Below are 23,551 nucleotides of genomic sequence, written 5' to 3' on the forward strand. Positions count from 1 at the left end.
TTGCCTTTCTCTGTGAATTTTGTCAATAAGTATGGTTATTGAAGATGATGACATCAATCACTTGGTTGAAATTGTATTGAAATACAATTTCTTATTTTTTAATTTTTGTAAATTCTGTAATTTTTCCTTTGTAATTAATAAATATCTTGAAGAAGATCATTTGAGACTATAAAAAATATTTCTTTTGGGGGGTGGGGATGTAACTCAGTGTTTGAATGCTTGCCTGGCATGTGTGAGGCCCTGAGCTCAATTGCCAGTATTATAATAAATAAATAAATATATACATACATACATAAATACATAAATATGTGTATATGCATATATATGTATTTTTTCTTTTTTAGCTATTATTTAGAGCATTATATTTATTCAAATATCTGATTTCATTTTACATAATTATACATACAAAGTATTTGATTTCAATTCCCATTCCCCTTCCATTTTTCTCCCCTCTTTTATATTTGTTTCTTTTCAAGATTTGGTTGCATATTTTAGTATTCATTATAGACCTTCCCTTCTTCAATTTTTACTGTTATTCTAAGGATGATTTTTAAATACTATTCTCTGGATATTTTTTGTAAGGGAGATCTGTGCCACATTCCCCAATAATATATTCCTTCTTTACAAATATATTTATTCAAATAAATACATAAATAAATATATTCTATAATTCAGTAAAACAAAAATAATAATATTGTTGTTGTTGTTTAAATTGTTTAAGGCTTAGGAGTTGGAGTTCTTTCAAAATCTCTTCTAAACTCTTCTCACATACATGCATCATCTCTTTCTCCAAATCAATGTCTCTGTTTCTATGTATGTATCTCTGGATCTACATAATTATTTATCTGAGCATTTCTATACTTCTGATACTCTAAGCTGCCCCAGGCTTTACTTGATTTTCCCTATATCAACTCTAGAATCAATTCATTATCAAAGGAGTTTTATTTATTTATTTTTAATAGAATTTAGAGACTCAAAGTAAGTAAATAAATATTTTCATTGCTACAGGGCATTATTTTTCTAGATTCTCTCACTAGACTAAACTAGGAAATATAATTATGTGTCATAGTTATGCATGTTATACACATGGAAACATTTATATATTTCCTCCTGTTATGTTTGCATATGAGGTCTTCCCCCACCAATCTAATGTGAATTAATGCAGGATGTTCAGAGGTGAAATGATTAGATTATGGGAACTGAAACTGAATTAGTAGAAAAATCCATTTGATGGATTAATAATTTGAATGGCCTAAGTGGGTGGTAACTGTAGGTAAGAGGGATGTGGCTAGAGGAAGTGGGTCCCTACGATCATACCTTGGATCTTGTATATTTTATTTTTGGCTCCTTCCACTTGCTCCTTCTCAGATGCCATGAGCTGAACAGTTTTCTTTATCCATGCTCTTCTGCCATGAATGTTCTGCCTCATTTTAGGCCCAAAGTAATGGGGCCAGTCATCCAAGAACTGAACTTCTGAAAATGTTGAGCCCAAAATAAACTTTTCCTATATTAAGTGGATTTTTTAAGACACTTTGGTCATAATGATGAAAAGCAGATTAACATATCTTGTTATCTGTGTATATAGTCATTCATTCTTCCTCTCTGTTTATCCATCTATCTATCTATCTATCATCTGTCTGGGTCTGTGTTTTCTTACATTTAATTGCAAAATCCACCTTTGTACTAATCCATCTACTAATATGTTTTGATTCCTATATATATATTTCCATTTTCCAGAATGCTACAAAAATTAAGTTATACAACATATTGTGTATTAGGAGGTTGTATCCCCTCAAAATGTATTTATTAAAATTCTACCCTGGGCTGGGGAAGTGGCTCAAGCAGTAATGTGCTCGCCTGGCATGCACGGGGTGCTGTTCGATCCTCAGCACCACATAAAAATAAAATAAAGATGTTGTATCCACTGAAAACTGAAAAATAAATATTTAAAAATTCTAACTCTCTCTAAAAAAAAATTCTACCCTTAAAATCATGGTATTTGAAAGTGGGTCCTTAATAGATAATTAAGATTACATAAGCCCATAAAGGTGATGCTTTTGTGAATTAAATTAGTTTACCCTAAAATAATTCATGAGAGAGTTTGTTTTCTCCTTCTGTTCTCTACCAAGTGAGGATATAACCAGAAATTGACAGCATGCAGACTGAAAAAAATAATTTTCGCAAAACACAACTACACTGGCACCCTGGTCTTGGATTCCCAGCTTCCATAATTATAAAAAATAATTTTCACTTCTTTATTGTATGTGTTCCTTGTCACTGATGGGTTCAATGGTCAATTGGCTACCTTGTTTCGGGGGCTTAGAGACATGGAATCAACACACGGACACCAGGAGCTTGGTGAGAAAACTGACTGATGAGAAACCGCAGATGACATTCAGCAAGCTCAAGCTCATTTATTTTTGGAATGCATACAGCTGTTATAGGGTTCAGGTAGGGTGTGCCCGCCAATCACATACGCACCTTAATGTCTATAAGCCAATCATCTTATGCCTAATGTAACCACACTATGAGGAAGCACTAAATATTGCTGTCTTGATGGAAGGCAGTCTGGAAGTGTCTTTGTCCCTAATGGAGGGGGTCTTTATGAGTTGGGGAGTTACATGCCCTGAAGCATCTGACCCTCGGTTTCCTGACCTGGTAGTCTAGTAGCTTGGCAATGCTAACCACAAGTACTGAGGATGTGGTTTCACGGATGGCTTGCTAGAGCAGAGCGCCCCGTCCTGCAGGTGTTCCTCTCAGGCCTGTACAAGTGTAGGTTTTCCTACACTCTGAGCTGCTCATAGCTACTAGCTGTGAACCGAAAGTTATTCCAACATTTTATAAGTCACCAAGTTTATGGTGTTTTTTTGCAGTAGCTCAAAGTGACTGAGATTCAAAAGTGGCTCTACTCCATTTTCTTTTTTACTAGTGATGCCTAGTGCTTAAGCTATTCCACACATTTACTATCCCTAAATGTTACCAGTTATTTCTTTTTTAGCCAATTTAAAATTTATGCAGTATTATCCAATTGCCATTTTAATTTACAGTTTTCTAATGATTATTGACATTGTGCCTCCTTTTGTATTTATATTTGCTTTTAAGATATACTCTTGAATGAAGTATATTTTCATAATTTGGCCAATATTGAAATTGAGTTGTGCTGTTATAACTATTGTTTTTCTGAGAGCTATTTATACATTTGGATTATAATACTCTTGTCACAAGTATTATATCTAAGTATTTTCTTCTCGTCTGTAGGTAATTTCTTCATTTCTTTAACAATGATGTTTATATAGCAAACTGTTTTAATTAAATTAACTTAAATTTACCATTCAAAACAAAGAAAAATTGATCATGCTTCCGACATTGTGTCCAGACAATTCTTACCCAAAGATTTTTTCCCTACTAGATTTGTCTCTACTAGATTTGTCTCTACTAGAAATTCAGTTGTTTTATTCTTGACTTCTAAATCCATAATCCACTTATAGTTTATCTGGTACAAAGTATCAAATACAGGATGAAGTTTAATATTTTCTCATTGACATCCAATTGTCCTAACACCATTTGTTTAAAAATATGATCAAGTCTTCATTGAAATGTTTTTGAACCTATGCCAAGGATCAATGAGCTTATATGGAGTGAGCAATCACTAGATGATGATGGGAGGAATGGGCCAAGGCAGTATCCCACTACTTGTTTATATTGGTGTGACATCAGGCACAGTTACAAGTGCTTCACAGGGACTTTAGATCCAGTCTAGAAACAAGAACAAAGTCCCTATGATATGGGTGGACAAAGTGCTGGCAGAAACAAAACCATAAGAGAATAGTAGTTTCCTCAATGCACAGAGAAAACTACTGAAGAAAATGAAATTTATAGAATGCCTAGAAATAAACAAAAAAGGTAGACATAGACAAAGCAAATTTGGAGATTATAAAGCATTGAATGTCAAAATGAGTTAAGGAAACACTGAATTTAAAAATCATACTGTGAGGCAGGTACAGTGGCACACACCTGTAATCCCAATGGCATGGGAGGCTGAATGAAGGAAATCATGAGTTCAAAGCCAGTCTCAGCAATGGCAAGCACTAAGCAACTCAGTGAGACCCTGTCTCTAAGTAAAATATAAAATAGGGATGGGTTTGTGGCTGAATGGTTGAATATCCCTGAGTTTAATGCCCAATACCAAAAAACAAATAAAAATAAAACTATGAACAAGCTTATATTCATGCAGTTGTTAAATGAAGACTCCAAAATTCTAAAATAAATCCATGTGTCTGGATTTAAAAAAAAATCTGTAAAATGTATAAAGAAGTGTGAACTCTACTTTTACAAAATAAATCCTGGGTGCTATTTGTCTTAAATTCAAGGAAGAGTCAATAAAATACATACAGTGTCAAAGAAATTTAGTATCTATTAAAAACAAAAGCAAAACAAAGCCAAATATAACAAAAGAAGGAAGAAAAAGGAAAGTGAAAAGAAGAACACAGTCATCTAGAAACTCAAGAAAACATAATCAGGATTACCCTCCTCTTGAAGAATGTCTTTCTACCTTAGAAGATTGAGGGCAATCACTCTCAATCTTTCTATCACAGAACCAAGAGTGGATGAGTCCTTCCCTTACTCCTGAAAAAGGAAAACCCAGAGCTTTTGCTTATTGTTTGGATATGAAATGACTCCCAAAGACTCATATATTGAAAAGTTGGTCCTCAACACACCAATGTTAAGATTTGAGACTTTGAGGAAGTGATCAGTTCATGAGGGTTCTGACCTCTTCAGGGGATGAATCCATTGGAAGCTACATAGAAAACTGGGAAGTGATGGAAACTATAGGTAGAGGGGTATGGTTGGAGAAAATGGATCATAGAAGGATATTTCTTATCCCCGACCCTTTATCTCTTCCTCTACTTCCTGACTGCTATGAAGTAAGCATTCTCTTCCTTCCTTCTGAATTGACCTTCTGCCTTGCCTCAGGCCCAAAGCTGGACAAATCATGGACTGAAACCATGAGGCATAATAAATCCTATCAGCTTTAAATTGTTTTTCTAAGACAGTTGTCACAGAAAAAAAAAATAATCTGATCAGGACAACTTCCAAAACCTTCAGTGAAAGTAAAACTGCCTTTAATGCAAGAGTCATTCTCCTCAGTGGCATCCTATAACTTCTCAAACATTAACCTGTACAGACAATAGAGAATCATCTCTGAGGAAAAATAAAAGTCAAAACAGGGAAGGGAAAGGTAGATAATAATTTGGCCATTCCAAATTTATAAACCAATCACATGGTAGTTTTTCTTCTCATGCGTGACTGAGCCTTACAGATCTTCATAAAGGTCTTATTCTTCAAGCAAGTGGTCCAACTCAGACAGATGCCATTCCTCAAGGAAGAACTCTATCAGATATGAATGTTACTTCATCCATATATAAAAGCAGTAACACTCCAGTGAGACACACACACACAAATCTATATCTTTGTCTTGAAGTCACTCATTATCTGGGTCATTATCAAAGAAACTTCCCCACATAACAAAAGTCCTCCTGAGGGATTTGGGGTGGGGGGCTGGTTATCCAATTTAGCAAGTTGTCTAAGAGGAATGCATTTCTTGTCACCTCCAGCAATATTTCCACCCCAATCTTTTCATTTCCAAACACCAAATAGTCAATACACACAAGAGAAAGTCATGTCTATCTTGTCAATGAGAACTTCATATAAAATGGCAAGATTTACAGGCACTGAGGAAAGAAGATTCCCTCCACAGTACCCAAATCTAGAAAAGGAGAGTTGTCTAAATTAGAGAAAGATAAAGTGGCAACAGAGCAACAGGTTCCATTCATCAGAATAACAAACATATGGGACAAACTAGCAATCTTTGTCTGCATCTGACTCCTCTCAGTCAGAGGATGAATGACCCAAGAGGTCTTACGTAAACTTCTGAACTATAGGTAGATCTTTTACTATATTTTTCTTCCTTGAGTGACTCCCCATAAAAGTTTCTAAAGATTATTACCTTTTGGTAGATGATGCAGGAATTGCTTTCCACTGTGCAGCAGAAATCTCAGCAGAAAATTGTCCTTTTTCCTCTCCTATTCCTCAGCCATTCAGGTCTTCCACTCATTACCATAAACAAAGATTCCTTCTCCTTTCTCCCAGAAAGATATTCTTCTATATACACTATTCTTCTCAACTTCCTAAAGGAAAAGTATGCTTCCATGACCTTCCTAAATAAAAAAGCATCACCACCTATACTGTAGACACAGGGTCTCCCCATCTCCACCTCTCAAAAAGTGTGCCAGTCACCAATGCTGCTTTATCACCAGTGCTCAAGAAAAGGAATCCCGAGAGGTTCAGTCACCACAATTAAACAAATAGCATTCATAATTAATATCAACTGAAGCTGTTGAAAGCACTACAAATCTTCTCATCCTTCCTCACCTGATACCCTTCTAATAGGAGTAGCATAAACGTCATAGCACATCTCAATATACATTATATAATATTCATTCTGATAATTGCTAGGTCAAGTTCATGTAAAATAAAGGGGGATAGTAGTCATGGATTTATATTTTAAAAGTTGTCCACAGCACATTAGTGCCTTTCCTTCATTGATAGCTGACAAATACATTTATACATTTAAAGTGAAATATTTTAAAGTAAAATAATCTGTAAAGAACTTAAGTATTGTTGCCATTTTCATGGTTCTCTTAAATAACCATTTTTATTCTTAGAAGATCATTGTTTCTTTTTATTTCTTTCACTTTATTTTATTAGAATGTTAAAGGCTATTTGGTATGACAGTTCTGACTTTATTCATGGTTTGTAAGTTTGTTCAGAAATTACAGGTATGCGATTCCATAAAAGTATAAATGTATATTTTAATTCTGTAATCTTCCCAATATTTATGGTTTATGTGATACAAATTTGGATTTGAGCGCTAAGATGACACCTTACATTGATGTGTGACAAGTTGATTGGAAATGTTAAAAATTCAAATATTCTTATTCTGACCTTTCATTTATAAATTTGATTAACAAATTAATTTTTAAAGGATTATCAGGAAGTATATTTCAGTTATACATTTAAAAAATGACCATATTTGTTAGGGTTTATTCTGTATACTGTATTTTATTCAATTATATATTTGTTTATTCTTCCACAATTAGTATACTGTCTCTATTGCTATATTAAAAATGTTCATACCAAATATTAATATTGACTAGTGGGAGCCCTACAAAGCTGTTTTTTTTAATTTCCAAAAAGAGTTTTATTTCTCTAATATTTTTCCATATAAATGTTAGAAAAAACTTACCAATATCTGCAAAAATTTTATTGTGTTTTGATTAGCTTTGCTTTTAATCTTTATCAACTTAAAGAAAGTTCAATTTTCCAAACGAAGTATATATTATATCTTTGTATGTATTTAGGAAAGAGACATTAATACTTGCCTATAAAACTTTTCCAGAAAATAGAAGAGAAAGAAATGCTTCCCAACTGATTTTGATACCAACATTATCCTAATACCAAAATGAGATAAAGATATTTCAAATAATTTACCTATAGTCCAATATTCCTCATAAGCATACCAGTTCAGGGTTTTTTTTTTTTTTTTTTTTTTTTTACTGGAAAATTTTAAACCAGAAACTCAATTTATTTGATAGATAAAGGATTACTGATGTTATCAGTTTCTTCTTGAATGAATTACTTTGTTTTAACATGTATTTTTAATTTTGATGAGTAATTACTTTCCTTCAAAATCATTCTATGCCAGTTTTATTTTTTCTGCAATACTACAGAATAATAGTAATCACATTTTTTTAAATTTCACCAAGTTGATATTGTGCAGCATTATATAATTGTTACATTGATTTAAACAACATGAGCAGTTTTGATCAAATATTTATTACTAGTAAAGAGTAATTTTGATTTCAAGTCTTAATACTCAAGAAATGAATGTTGTAAAATTACAGCTGCCCTAAATATTGATTCCTCTGATGAACTTGGTAAAAGTAAACTGAGGGGCTGGCATTCTGTCCATCTACAACTAAAAAATAAATAAATAAATAAACTGAAAGCCTTCTGGAAATGACTAAATGACTTCATCATCTACTAGATGTCATTAAGAATATCTGTGAGATCCACCCACACCAACCTGTGCAGGACCCAGGCCCACAGTAGGCCCAGGTCCACCAATTTACCAGCGGGACAGACACCCTCTGGAGCCCAGGACTGCCCCTTCTGACCAGCAGACTACCATAGGAGTCCAGGCCCAGCCCAGATCCCCCCACACCAGCCTTCGCGGGACCTAGGATCACAGTATGCCTGGGTCAACCTCTTTACCATCAGGGCAAGATACCTGACAGAACCCAGCCTCTGGCACAGGACTGCCTCTTTAGACCAGCAGACTATCAAAGAAGTCCAGACCCATCCCAGATAATCCCACATCCTATTGTGCAGGATCCAGGTCAAGGGTAGGTCTGAGTTTGCACCCCCCACACACCTGGGAGCCTAAGCCTAGCCCACTTCCATCTGTGGACACTGTAGTCATCTCCACAGCCTTCCCTATGCAGTGGTCCCTAAATTTTTGACAATACACAGCACCTAGAAGCAGCCACATCTCAGAGCAGACATCCCAAAGAAAGTGTGAGTCCCACCTTTTCAGCCCTATCTCTGTAAGACATTTCTTCCATATTGGGGCACCTTAAGTATTATCTTGAGTTACCTTGGCTATTGCCTCCACCACGTTTAGATGCAGTAGCATATATTCAGGGACACCAGCAGGGTCTGGAAGCCCAACATCAAGATGAGGTACAGACAATCTGCATGGGTACAACAAGAATATAAGGAAAAAATCTATAATATCTCAGATCCACACTGCAAGAAATGAAGACAGATAGACAACAAGAAAAAACAAGAGAGGAAAGTGCCCCAAACAAACCAGGATACTATAAGAACAAAACCCACGGACAGTGAATTTAATGAAATGTCAGAGAAAGAGTTGAGAAGGTTCATAATTAAAATGATCTATGAATTAAAGAATGACATAAATGAGAAAATACAAGCAAAAATTGATCACTCCAACAATTAGATAAGACAGCAAATACAGGTACAAAAGATTACTTCAAGAGAGAGATAGAAACTCTGAAAAAAAAACCAGAAATCCTTGAAATGAAGAGAGAAGATGGGACGGGAGGGGAGGGGAGGGGGGATAGTAGAGCATAGGAAAGGCAACAGAACACAACAGACACTAGTATGGCAATATGTAAAAAAGTGGATGTGTAACTGATGTGATTCTGCAGTCTGTATATGGGGTAAAAATGGGAGTTCATAACCCACTTGAATCAAATGTATGAAATATGATATGTCAAGAACTATGTAATGTTTTGAACAACTAATAATAAAAATTTTTTAAATATTGAAATGAAGGATACAATAAATCAAATAAAAAGCTCAATAGAAAGCATAACAAACAGACTAGATCACTTAGAAGAAAGAACATCAGATAATAAAGACAAAGTATACAATATGGAAAATAAAGTTGATCACACAGTGAAGAAAGTTAGAAACCATGAACAGAACATCCAAGAATTATGGGACAGCATCAAAAGACCATATCTAAGATTCATTAGGATAGACGCACAGAGTTTCAAACCAAAGGAATGCACAATCTCTTCAATGAGATAATATCAGAAAATTTTCCAAGCATGAAAAACGAATTGGAAAACCAAATACAAGAGGCTTACAGAACACCAAATGTACAAAATTACAACAGATCTACACCAAGGCACATTCTAATGAAAATGCCTAGCATTCAGAATAAGTTTAGAATCTTAAAGGCCACAGAGAGAGGAATCAGATCACATATAGGGGAAGACCAATTCATATATCAGCAGACTTTTCAAACCAGACCCTCAAAGCCAAGAGATTGTGAAACAACAACAACAAGCTCTTAAAAAAATGGTTGCCAACCAAGAATCTTATAGCAAAAGCAAGCATTATATTTAATGATGAAATAAAAACCTTTCATGATAAATAAAAGTTAAAATAATTTTAGAAAGCCTGCACTACAGAGCATCCTCAGCAAAATATTTCATGAAGAGGAAATGAAAAACAATGATGAAAATCTGAAAGGGTGGTATTACACTAAAAGAAAATCTACTCAGAAGATAACCAAGTCACATAAAATACCAAAAATAAACAAAAATGGCTGGAAATACGACCATGTCTCAATAATAACCCTGAATGTTAATGACCTAAATTAACTAATCAAAACATATAGACTAGTATATTGAATAAAAATACATAAAAAATAAGAAAGACCCAACTATATGCTGCCTCCAAGAGACTCATAGAAAAAGACATCCACAGACTGGAGGTGAAGGATTGGAAAAAAATCATACCACTCACGTGGACTGCGGAAGCAAGCAGGGGTTTCCATCCTTATTTCAAATAAAGTAAACTTCAAATTAAAATCAATCAAAAAGAATAAGGAAGGACACTACATACTGATCAAGGGCACCCTACACCAGCATGACTTAACAATTATAAATATATATGCCCCAAACAATAAAACATCTATGTTCATCAAACAAACTCTTCTCAAGAGTCAAATAGACCACTGCACAATAATTTTGGGTGTATTTAACATATCTCTTATACCACTGAATAGATCTTACAAACAAAATCTGAACAAAGAAACTATAGAACTCAATAATACAATCAATAAATTAAACTTAACTGACATATATAGAATGTTTCATCCTTCAATGTGAGAATATACTTTCTTCTCAGCAGCACATGGATCCTTCTCTAAAATAGACCAGATACTATGCCACAGAGCAACTCTTAGGCAATATTAAAAGGTAGAGATACTACCCTGTATTCTACCATATCATAATAAATGAAATTAGAAATCAATGATAAAATAAGAAATAAAATCTAATCCAACACTTGGAGAAAAAATAATATGCTACTGAATGAACAATGGGTTGCAAAAGACATCAAGGAGGTAATTAAAAAAAAATTAGAGGTGAATGAGAACACAGATACAACCTATCGAGATCTCTGGGGTACTATGAAGGCAATTCTAAGAGAAAAGTTCAATGTATGGTGTTCATTCCTTAAAAGAAGAAAAAGTCAACAAATAAATGACTTAACACTACATCTCAAAGTGCTAGAAAAAGAAGAACAAATCAACACCTAAAGCAGAAGACAGGAAATAATTAAAATCAGAGCTGAAATCAATACAATTGAAATAAAAGAGATAATTAAAAAAATTGACAGATCAAAAAGTTGATTCTTTGAAAAAATAAATAAAATTGACAGACCCTTAGCCATGCTAATGAAGAGAAGGAGAGATAAAACTCAAATTACTAACATACATGATAAAAAAGAAACTATCATGACAGACACTACAGAAATAGAAAAGATAATTAGAAATTATTTGAAAACTTGTACTCCTATAAAATAGAAAATATTACACAGTTAGAAAGTCTGGCATAAGGAAGTAACCTTTTGTTCAGGTTTTAAGCACTTTTTTATAACAATGATAAATGCCTTTTCAGAGATGAGTAACTTTTTCAATGGTTTTTTAACTTGGTATCTCTACCATTGTAGATTCTGGGCAGATTTCTTGGAATTTTAGATTTTAATTCAGTCTTATTAGATATGTAAATGGGAAGTTTTAAATGTTTAGAGGTTATGCAAATTGCTACTTATTTGGAGTCTGTGTCTGTGTGGTGCTGGGGATTTGAACCCAGAACCTTGTTCCTGGCCAAGCCCATATTCCACTGAACTACATCCTCAGCCTATTTGGAAAATTTGAGGTGTTAAAAGATTTTATCTTTTTCTTTCCTTTCACATAAATCATTATATGGTAGAAGTGGAATTTTAAGTGTTTGTGTGTCCAGTGTATTGCATGTATAGCCTGTTGCTGTACCCTTTCAGAGTTTGATGCTTATTTTTGGACTTTCAATCAATAAGTGTAAATATAGCTTTTGATCTGTAATACTTTTATACAAAGGTTTTTATTTTAATAGTAAAACATCTTGTCATAAAAAAATAAAATAAAATAAAATAGAAAATATTGAAGGCATCCACAAATTTCTAGAGTCATATAATTTCCCAAAATTGAGTCAGGATGATAAACACAATTTAAACAGATCAATTTCAATTGAAGAAATAGAAGACACCATCAAAAATCAACCAACCAAAAAAAGCCCAGGACACGATGGATACCCAGATGAGTTCTACAACACCTTTAAGGAAAAACTAATACAAATATGCTTCAATTTATTTCAGGAAACATAAAAAAGGATCACTTCCAAACTCATTCTATGAGGCCAATATCACCCTGATTCCAAAACCAGGCAAAGACACATCAAAGAAAGAAAACTTCAGACCAATATCTCTAATGAACATGGATGAAAATTTCTCAATAAGATTCTGGCAAATCTAATACAAAAACATATCAAAAAGATCCTGCATCATGATCAAGTGGGATTCATCCCAGGGATGCAAGTTTGTTTCAATGTATGAAAATCAATAAATGTAATTATAAAATCAATACCCATAAATCAAATGCATTTTATATATTAGCAACAAATCCTCAGAAAGGGAAATGAGGAAAACTATCCCATTTACAATAGCCTCAAAAAAAAAAAAAAAAAAAAAAAAAACCCTTGGGAATCAACAAAAGAGATGAAATTTCTATATAATGAAAATTATAGAATCCTAAAGAAATAAGATCTTAAAAGATGGAAAAATCTATCTTGCTCTTGGATTGGCAGAATTAATATTATCAAAATGACCATACTACCTAAAGCACTATAGAGATTTAATACATTTTGATCAAAATCCCCGTTGACATTTCACATAAAAATAGAAAAAGCAATCATGAAATTCATATGGAAAAATAAGAGACCCAGAATAGCTAAAGCAATTCTTAGCAGGAAGAGTGAAGCAGGTGGCATCACTGTACCAGACTTTAAACTACAGAGCAAAAACAGTACAAAAACAGCATAGTATCAGACCAAGTCAGACTGTAGACCAATGGTAGAGAATAGAGGACACAGAGACTTAACGCACAAAATTACAATTATCTTATATTAGACAAAGGTGCCAAGAACATTCGTTGGAGAAAATGTAGCCTCTTCAACAAATGGTGCTGGGAAAACTGGAAATCCATATGCAACAAAATGAAATTAAACCCCTATCTCTCACCATGCAGAAAACTTAACTCAAAATAGATCATGGACCTGGGAATAAAACCAGAGACCCTGGATCTAATGGTAGAAAAAGTAGGCCATAATATCCATCATGTAGGATTAGGGCCCAACTTTCTTCATAAGACTGCTTTGGCACAAGAATTAAAATCAAGAATCAATAAATCATATGGTCACCAACTACAAAGTTTCTTCTCAGCAAAAGAAACAATCTGTGAGGTGAATAGAGAGCCTACATTTTGGAAGCAAATTTTTACCCCTCACACATAAAATAGAGCACTAATTTCTAGGGTATAAAAAGAACTCAAAAAGCTAAACACCACACACACAAAAAAAAAGAAAAAAAAAAAAAAAACAATCAATAATTGGGCCAAGGAACTCAACAGACACTTCTCAGAAGATGATATACAATCAATCAACAAACATATGAAAAAATGTTCCTCATCACTAGCAATTAGGAAAAATGCAAATCAAAACTACTCTAGGATTTCATCTCACTCCAGTCAGAATGGCAGCTATTATGAAGACAAACAGCAATAAGTGTTGGTGAGAATGTGGGGAAAAAGGTACACTCATACACTGGTGGTGGAACTGCAAATTGATGCAGCCAATATAGAAAACAGTATGGATATTTCTTGAAAAATTGGGAATGGAACCACCATTTGACCCAGCTATCCCTCTCCTTGTTCTATACTCAAAGGACTTAAAAGCAACATATTACAGGGACACAGCCACATCAATGTTTATAGCAGCATAATTTACAATAGCTCAACTGTGGAGTCAACCTATATGCCCGTTAGTAGAGGAATGGATAAAAAAATTGGCATATATATACAATGGTATATTACTCAGCAATAAAAGAGAATAAAATCATGGCATTTGCAAGTAAATGGATGGAGATAGAGAAGTTAAGTCAATCCCCAAAAAACAAATGCCGATGTCTTCCCTGATATAAGGAGGCTGATTCATAATGGGGTAGGGAGGGGGAGTGTGGGAGGAATAGATGAACTCTAGATAGAGCAGAGGGGTGGGAGAGAAGGGAAGTGTCATGGGGTTATGATAATGGAATGTGATGGACATTATTATCCAAAGTACATGTATGAAAACACAAATTGGTGTAAATATACTTTGCATAAAACAGAGAAGAAAAATTGTGCTCTATATGTGTAATAAGAATTGTAATGCATTCATTCAGCTTTCATATATAAATAAAAATAATTTAAAAATATATATACCCTACTGACTAACAATCATTTTCAGAGTTCATGTGGTACAGACAAATTTTGTATTCATTCCTTCAATGAAGATTAAAGAAGTGCTTTCCATATTCTAGGCACTGGGCTAATGCAAGAGGTACAATGATAACCAAGAAGGCGGCTCCCTGACCTCCTCTGCATTACTTTCTAGTAATTCATACCTGAGTTATATTGAATAATTATAAAAATAAACATAAAAATTATGACTGAAATTAACTTGTACTAAGCTGTGATTGCAACAGAAGCACTTTGACCTAGCCTGAGAGGTCAAGGGAAGTCTTTCCCTGAAAGATTTTTTGAGTTGAGCTTTAAACAGTTAGCTGGTTTTAAGAAGATGATGGTAATAGTTAATATAATATATACAAAGTCTCTGTGGTGAGTGGGACAATCAGGAAAAGTGTAGGGGAAATAAAAAGAATATTAGTGAATCACCAGGTGTAGTAGCACATGCCCGTATTCCCAGAGATTCCAGAGGCTGAGGCAGGAGGGTTGCAAGTTCAAAGCCAGCCTCACTCAGCAACTTGGTAAGGCCCTAAGTAACTTAGTGAGACCCTGTCTCTAAATAAATATAAAAAGGGATTGAGAATGTGGCCTGTGGTTATGTGCCCCTGAGTTCTATCACCAGTTCAAAAAGAAAAAAGAGAGAGAGAGAATCAAGAAAAGAGTTCAAAATGTTAAAATTAATAGCTATTTGGAAAAAGCATAAATAACTTTCAGTACTTCAAGTTTCCAGTGAAGGAAGCAACCACACACATGGTAAAAAGCAAGAGAAACAGAAATAGAGTCTGCAAATGTGAATCAATTGCTGCAATGTCACAAATGTTGAACAGAAGAGAAGTTGCTTCTTATGGGTGAACACAGAAATTTGTTTTTGGAGATGGCATACCTCATTTTTGAGGTGACAGCAAAGGATTTAGAATATTTCATAGAGTTAGCTGATAATGCACCAACAGAATCAAATAACATCATATGCTTCAGAGAAATATTTCATGATAGCAGCAGTCAATTATGAAGCAAGCTTCATTGTCATTCTATTTTGAGAATTTTCCATAACTACCCTACCCTTCACCAACAACCACACTAATCCATTAGCATTCATCATTTTTAAGACAAAACCTTCCACCAGCAAAATGACTAGAACTTTATGAACACTTAAATAATTGCCAGAATTTTAAGCAATGGGGCATTTTTTTTTTTTTTTAATTTAAGGATTGCACATTTTTCTTTTTGCCTAAAGCTCTTACACATTTAATAGACTACAGTGTGGTCTTAATGTACACTTTACATGCACTGGAAAACAACAACAAAAAAATATGTATTTACCTCCTTATATTGCATTCTTTCTTTTAGTATAATGGTCTAGAAATAAACTCACAATATCTCCAAGATATCCCTTTAGTTTTATATAAATCATTAAATTAAATTTATAATTAATACCTAAAATCAACAGTAATCTATGGAGAAAGTAGAGCTTTTTTTTCTATTACAGTGCATAAGATTGTTTAAAAATTATTTTATAAAGCAATATACTAAATTAAATGATTTAATAAAGCAGTAATATATATTATAACATCAACAATATGATTTGAATATAGTTATAATAATAAAGATTATGATAGCTAAAGAATGTTAGGAAATAATATCACTCATGTTTTTCTTATCATTCCTTTAATATTCTACAAATGGTTGGGTTTTCAACAGGAAACCTTGCATGAAAAACAGTATTCAGTTGCCTTCCTTTATGTAAAAAAAAATAATATATATGTATTAGTTTGATAGGGATGCTGTAAAAAATACCAAATGTTAGGAATTTCAAAAATAAATTTATTATTTCTTATATCTAGAGCATGAAAATTCAAAATCAAAGTGTCCACATGGTTGATTTTATTCTAATCTCTATCTTGTAGATGGTTGTCTTCTCATTTTGTCTCAAATAGTCTTCTCCCTGTGCATATGCACAGAGAGAATTTCTTATTCTTCTATGGACATCAAGTATGTTTGATTAAGAACTACCCAATAGCCTGATTAAACTTTAATTATTGCCTTAAAGGTCCTGGCTACCACTATACTCACATTCTGTGGAAAAGGGACATTAGAAATTGAACATATAAAATTGAGGTAGGCACTATTCTGACATATTGCCCTTATATTGCCCTATGTTATTTATTGACATATTGGGACTACTTAAACTGTGAATTCATTATAGAATGAAAATTTATATTAATGAACTAAAGAAAAACACCTGAGCTGTAGGTATGACTAAGTGGTTGAGTGCTTGGCTATCACCCATGAGGCTCTGGGTTTGTTTCCCAGCAGCTTCATCCACCACCCCCCCACACACACAATCAGATTAAGTTTTATTGATGAACATTACATAGCTTTTTTTTTTTTTTTTTTGAGATTTTGGGAACCAAATCCTAGGCTTCAATCATGATAGGGAAATATTCAACTACTTACATTTGTGAATAAAGTCTGAATTCTAAGACCTGTTTATTGTATAGTGATCAATTGGAAAAAAAATAATCACACCTTCTGGTCTTAAAAACAATCCTTTGAATGAACATTCAATTTGGGCTCACCAATTCTAATATAATCACCTTCATAAGCACATTTGAATATTTGAGTCTTTAATCATTCAAAATTTTGTCGTTCTTTTCCCACTGATTTAAATGCACCATGATCACAGTTTGACTTTAAAAAAATCACAGAAAAGCAAAAACAAGAAAACTAAAATAAGAAAATAAAAACAATGATATTATTTATCCCAATGCCAAAATAAATAACGTATTCCATAGACCTAAGAATATGTAAAAATGCAAACTCAGATCTAATGTAATTTATAATATTTATGTTCCAGCATTCTATACACATTTCTCAGCTTCCCAGTCATTATCCAATTAGTCATTGACTGCTAATGTTGACATCCTTCATACTCACAGAGAACATGGATTATACTCATAGGTAACATGGATTATCAAACAATAATAAGAAACAACAAAAAATGTTCAAGACAGGAACCAGTGTTATTTTAAAGCCACAAACATAATCCAGAAGGTTTTCAAATTACACATTTTACAATCATAATTATCTAAAATAATTAGATCCACCATATGGAATCACCAGCATCTCTGCCAAATGGCCTGTCTAGGTCATGCACACTTAAAACTTTAGCATAACTACATTTTGAGGTTTGTTACTGAGGTCCCTCTGAGGATCTCTAATTATCATGGATAACTCTTTTCATTTTATAAATTGTAAACTAAAGCATGTAAAATGAACTTTTCAAATGCATTTCATAGAGCAGGCTAAAAAACAGATAATCTGACATCTTTTACATTTTTATTGCTTGGCCACAAAAAAATGTTTAATTAGTAAAGACACATATCTCCAAATATTGGAAAATGATGTTGGTATTATTTTAACAATAGGAAATTTCTTGGGTAAAGAAATGTTCTACACACACGCGCGCGCGCGCACACACACACGAATACTATTCAACAACCACAACAATAAAATGGAATAGAATTCTGTCTATTGCAACAATGTGGATGGAGATCATTATGTTTAGTGAAATAAGTCAGTTACAGGAATATGAGAACCATATGACCTCGCTCATATGTGGAACATAAACAATCTGATCTCATATAATTGAGAATAGAATGGAAGAATGCAGGGACAAGGAAAAGTTGATCAATGGATACTAAGTCATAGTTAGATAGGAGCAAGATGCTTTGGTGTGCCAGTGCACAATAGGGCAACTAGAAATAACAATAACAACTAGGGCAACTAGAAATAAATAACAACTAGAAATAACAATTTATGCTCAGCACCTGGAAAAGGAAAACAGCTCCAAAAAGCTAGAAGGAAGGATTTTGAAAGTTTCACCATAAAGAAATAAGATTGAGGAGTTAAATATATTTACCTGATTGAAACATATATATAATGTACACATATTGAACAGAACTATGGTACCACGTTAATATATTTTTTTGTTTTTAAATATAAATTATCAACTCATAAAAAATAAATAATTCCATTGTTTACAAAGCAAGCACCCATGTTTGATTAAATAAAAGCTTATTTACATAGAAATTAGCAGACTTAGTCAAATTTTACATTATCCTTGGTGAAAATCATTTCACTTATTATTTTAATTTTATTTAAATAAATCACCGAAAGTACTTGTGAAACAAATGTTTTTATAATGGTGCAGTATGCAACAGGATGTTGAGTCATACTTACTTTTTATGACTAATGCTATTGTAAGCCTCTTTCATAGATAATAAAGAAAAATAAAATATTCATGGACTTTTTAAAAATAATCCTACCTACATACAACCCTCATAACTTGTGCTACTTTATGAAATTTATTTCAAAAACAGCTTAAATCCCTACAGCTATCTGCGGCATTCAAAAGCTTGGTTTTCATCTGAAAAACGCGTATCTGAGTACAGACTACGCTCTTTTTAACTTTTATGGTTGCTGTTCACATTTTCTCCTACTGAAGATCAACTGCCTTGAGCTGCACAGAAATCACAACCTTCCATCCTCCTGCTAAGAAGAAAAACCAAAATGGCAGAAGGGATTTTCATAGCTCCTGAGATATCTTTGTGAAGCCTTAGCTGCTTGAGTATCTGTCTGATACAAAATGCATGGAAATGTCAGGAGTAGGAATAAAATTAATTAAGTACCCAACCTACAAACATAATTGAAAGTGGAAAGCACCAGAGTACTTCATTTTGGAGGAGAAGTAAACCATGATGATTGCATTTTCAAATAAAAATAACTAATTAAATAGTGAAGTACTAAATGGTTCTTCCAATACTATATTTAATCACTGTCTAATCAACAAAGTCTTCATATAAGATTTTTATAATTTGACTTTTAAAGAGAGTTTAGTACTCACAAAATATCCTTCAAAATCATTATTTCAAAACAATGTTAAGAATAAAAGTAATTTCTTGTATATATATATATATATATATATATATATATATATATATTATATAATACTATATTTTACATATATATCTCATTACATAAATAGACAAAGTCTGGATAATTATTACTAATAGTTGAATGATGATAATATGAATAAATTAAAATTTTATGCCTGTAATTTTTGCAAAGTGTTTTATCATATTGATGATTTTATAACCAATAAGACAAAATATATTTTATAATGATTCTTAAGTATAGATTTCCAAACTTCAAATGTTTCTAGATTCAAAAACTCCTCTTTGTATTGGGGAAAATTCTATGTTTAGAAGTGTAAATGGCATTTAATATTAACATTAAGACCAAACTGTTGACTTCTGTCATGATACTTGTTTGTTCCACAATACTCATTCATCTTAGTAAGGGAAAATTCTAATCTCTGAGACCAAACATCTTATGGCCATCTCTGACACAACTTTACAGCAAATACTCCAAATTCAAACTGTGACAAAATCTTTTCAGTTTTAAAATTGAAACAGATCCAGAATTACTATACTTCCCCACCTATATTGGTGTCATGTTAGTCAAGGCTGCTGTCATCTCTCTAAAACCTTAACTGGTATCCCTGTCTTCTAAGGTTTACACCAAACAATTGAGACAGAAGAAATCTTTAAAATATAGATCAGTTTTGCACACTCTCTGAAATAATCAGAAATGACTTGTAATGTTTAGCTGCATAAAATTTCACATCCTTATCATAGTAATACATAGACTCCTGGCTACCAGTCTGTGCCTATTATGCACTGTAATTATTCCCTGAACATATTCCCTACTGCATTCCTTACTGAGATACATAAAATAGAGAACAAAAATTGATAACCAGAAATTGCAACATGCAACTTCCAGGAATGTTATACAAGGATAGCAGGTTCAGGTGGTACTCCTATATTTTGGTTGGTCTTTCCTCCTTCTACATTCTACATGTATCATTCATTCTTTTTAGCTGTTTTGTAAGCATGTGGCTAGGAACCACACCCTATGGATGATATAAATGATAGTGTGATCCTAAGACTTTGTTGAAATATTGAAGCTATTAAAACATTCCTGGGTCTCTTGTTTCACAAACAATGTAACAAGAAAATGTTTTGAAATATATATTATTCAAAGCCTAAATGAGTTACTATTTAAGTTTTCTATTCCATGAACCTGAACTCAGTTCCTAACAGATATATGTGGTCTTTAGATCCTTAGATTTATTTACACCTAATTCAGTTATCTGCTAGTATTTGTTTATTAGGGATGCTGTATAAACTAGGATAAAATTGGTGGAATTAAAACAATGAATAAAAATTCTTTCACAATTCTGGAGGCCAGAAACCTAAAATCAAAGTTTTGTTAGAGCTGTACTTCCTGTAAGACATTGAATACAACATTTCACTACCACTTTTGAGTTTCTGGTGCTTGTGGCAATTCTTGCCATTTTTTCTTGTAGATATAGCAGTGAAAACTCTGTTTGCATCATCACTTGTCCAGTCATATCTGATTAGGACTCAATAAACCTCACTTCATATTCATCATAGTTAATATTTTTCAAAAAAGAGCACTTCATAGATACTGGGGACAAGGACTTCACATGTTCTTTGTGGGTTCACAATTCCTGCCATAACACTGCCTCTGCTAATTTTTATACTTTATATTCACACTAATATAGCATTATGGTATTCTTTTGAATATGTGAAGTGTGAATTTTCCTTGCATTATGGCATGTGTATAATGGTGTCCCCTAAAACTTGTATCTAGCCCTACTTCTTGGAATTTGTGAATGTGACTTTGTTTGGAAAATGTAGATATAAATGAGTTCATCATTTCATACTGAGATTAACCTAGATTATCTATCTGGGTGGCCCCCAAATCCAATGACATTATAAGAGTCACAAGAAGGTAAAACAAAGGAGAAGACTCTGTGAAAGCAGAGGCAAGAAATTGGAACTTGGAAATTCCACTAAGATTTGAAAGAGATAATTAAGAGTTCATTACTAGTGCTTCAGAGAAGTGTGGCTCTGTTGAAAATCTGATCTCAGACATTGGCCCTTAAAAATATGTGAATAAGTCTCTGTTGTTTTAAGCCTAAATATTTTTTTAGAAATTTGCTATGGTAGCCTTATAAAATGAGTGCAGAGCCTTTGTATTAGCTGTTTCCTTTTATATATGTTCTATATGTTTAGCTAATTAATATCAGCTCTTAATTACATTTGTTTTTCACTGTAGTTTCCCTTACCTGTTTGCCATGTTTTGTCAATCTTTCCCACTAAAATAAAAAAAAAAAAAAAAAAAAAAAAAAACATGAGAACTAGAACTTTTCTGTCATCAGCTTTCAGAGAACAAGTTAGAGTTGGTACACAGTAATTGATCAATCTAATGTAATTGATTAGACAACAGTATTAATTGAACTAGTGAACTAAACTGAAAAGAGTAAACTGGCCTTTACATTTTCTGCTTTTAATTATTCTCATTTTAATCATTGAAAAAGATAAGTCATGAGTTTCAAAATTACATTCTAGTTATCCTTTTTAGTGCTAAAGAATGGTGTTATCAATAATATGAAATAAAGTGGGAAATCAAGATACTAAAATTTATTTAAACATTTTTTTTATTTAAACATTTTTAATTTCTAAGTAGTAATTTCTCCAATCCAGTATTCCAAGAAAGAAATACTGAATTTAGGAAGGTACATTAAAAAATAGACCACTTTTGCATTTGTACCAACAAAAGAAACTAATGTTTGTGAAACACATCAGCTATTTATTTTTCTACATAAACAGCTGCACAAAAAATAACTTTATTCACATCAATGATGTGTTGGTCATGATGTGTATGTGTTCCTTCTTCTGCAGGTTCCTTAGTTGTTTGTTCAGTCCTGATTTTTGTAATGGCCTTTTGACATGACTTGGCAAAGCATGGATAAAAGAGGAAAATTCCATAGAAAAGAGAGTTGTCAGCCAAGGAGCTTATTTTATTCTGAAAATAGGGCAATGATAGAAGAATCTTTTGAGAAGATAATGTAGATAAACATTATTGAGAAGTGACAGACATCTTTGGCAAGTGTATGAAATGGAATCAAGAATAAAAATTGCCTAAATAAAGTGATAGATATTTGAAAAGAAACTAAATATCCTGAAATAACTCTGGCAAATACACTTACAGCAAGGTTAATAACATCATGGACTTTTTTTTTTTTCATTTTAACCTTTGTATCATAGTTAAGAAACTTTATATTTAAATCATGGACAATGATATTATATTAGTTTCTCAAAATTTATTGAGATTAAGAAAGAATTTAAGTGGTAAGAAGAAAGCTTATAATGTTCCCTTATACTTCTAGTGATGTGTAAATTTTATTATTAGGAATGTGCTAATTAACAAAAAATAATTGTACATGAAAAACTAAAATTATATCTTGATGGCATGGAAATATATCTAACAGGAGGTTCTAAGCCTCCTCTTTGCTTAAAAATAAAGTTTTTTTTGAAATATACATGTTATGTATTCCAGAAAAATGAACTTTTAAAAATACATATTTTAATATCATAAAGACTTTTGAATTTGTGTGCCTTTCAGTCTCTTCATGGTACAGAGTTTTGAAGCAAAGTAACTATATGTTCATTTGTTAAACATATTTTAATAATGGTCTGAATATCCAGAATTCACTCATGATCTTAAATTATGTTTTACCATATCTGTATCTGTCTGAGGAAAATGGATAAATGTTAATTTTCCTAAAACACAATGTTCCATGACACATGAGAACTCAATATAATAATTTGTCATGCAAGAAGAAACTTTCTTTTTAAAGAAAATCATTTATGGTGGATTTGAGACGAGACGGGTGGCTGTGGGAGAGCACTGACTTCAATAATAGAGAAAGAGAGACATGGAGATGCCCAGAGATTTTGGATGATAGAATAGTGTGAGAAACAGAGCACCTCAGCACCAACTGGATAACAGAACAGAGGACACAGAGAGAGAATACCCCCTCTTTAGGGAAATAAGTGAGATGAAGAAAGATGAAAGATGGAAAGTCCAAATGAGCTACATGAGTGCAAATTTCAGCACCTTGCAGGCATAATCTTAAACAGATAA

Source organism: Marmota flaviventris, chromosome 8 (assembly GCF_047511675.1).
Source record: "Marmota flaviventris isolate mMarFla1 chromosome 8, mMarFla1.hap1, whole genome shotgun sequence".
In the NCBI taxonomy this organism is placed as follows: domain Eukaryota; kingdom Metazoa; phylum Chordata; class Mammalia; order Rodentia; family Sciuridae; genus Marmota; species Marmota flaviventris.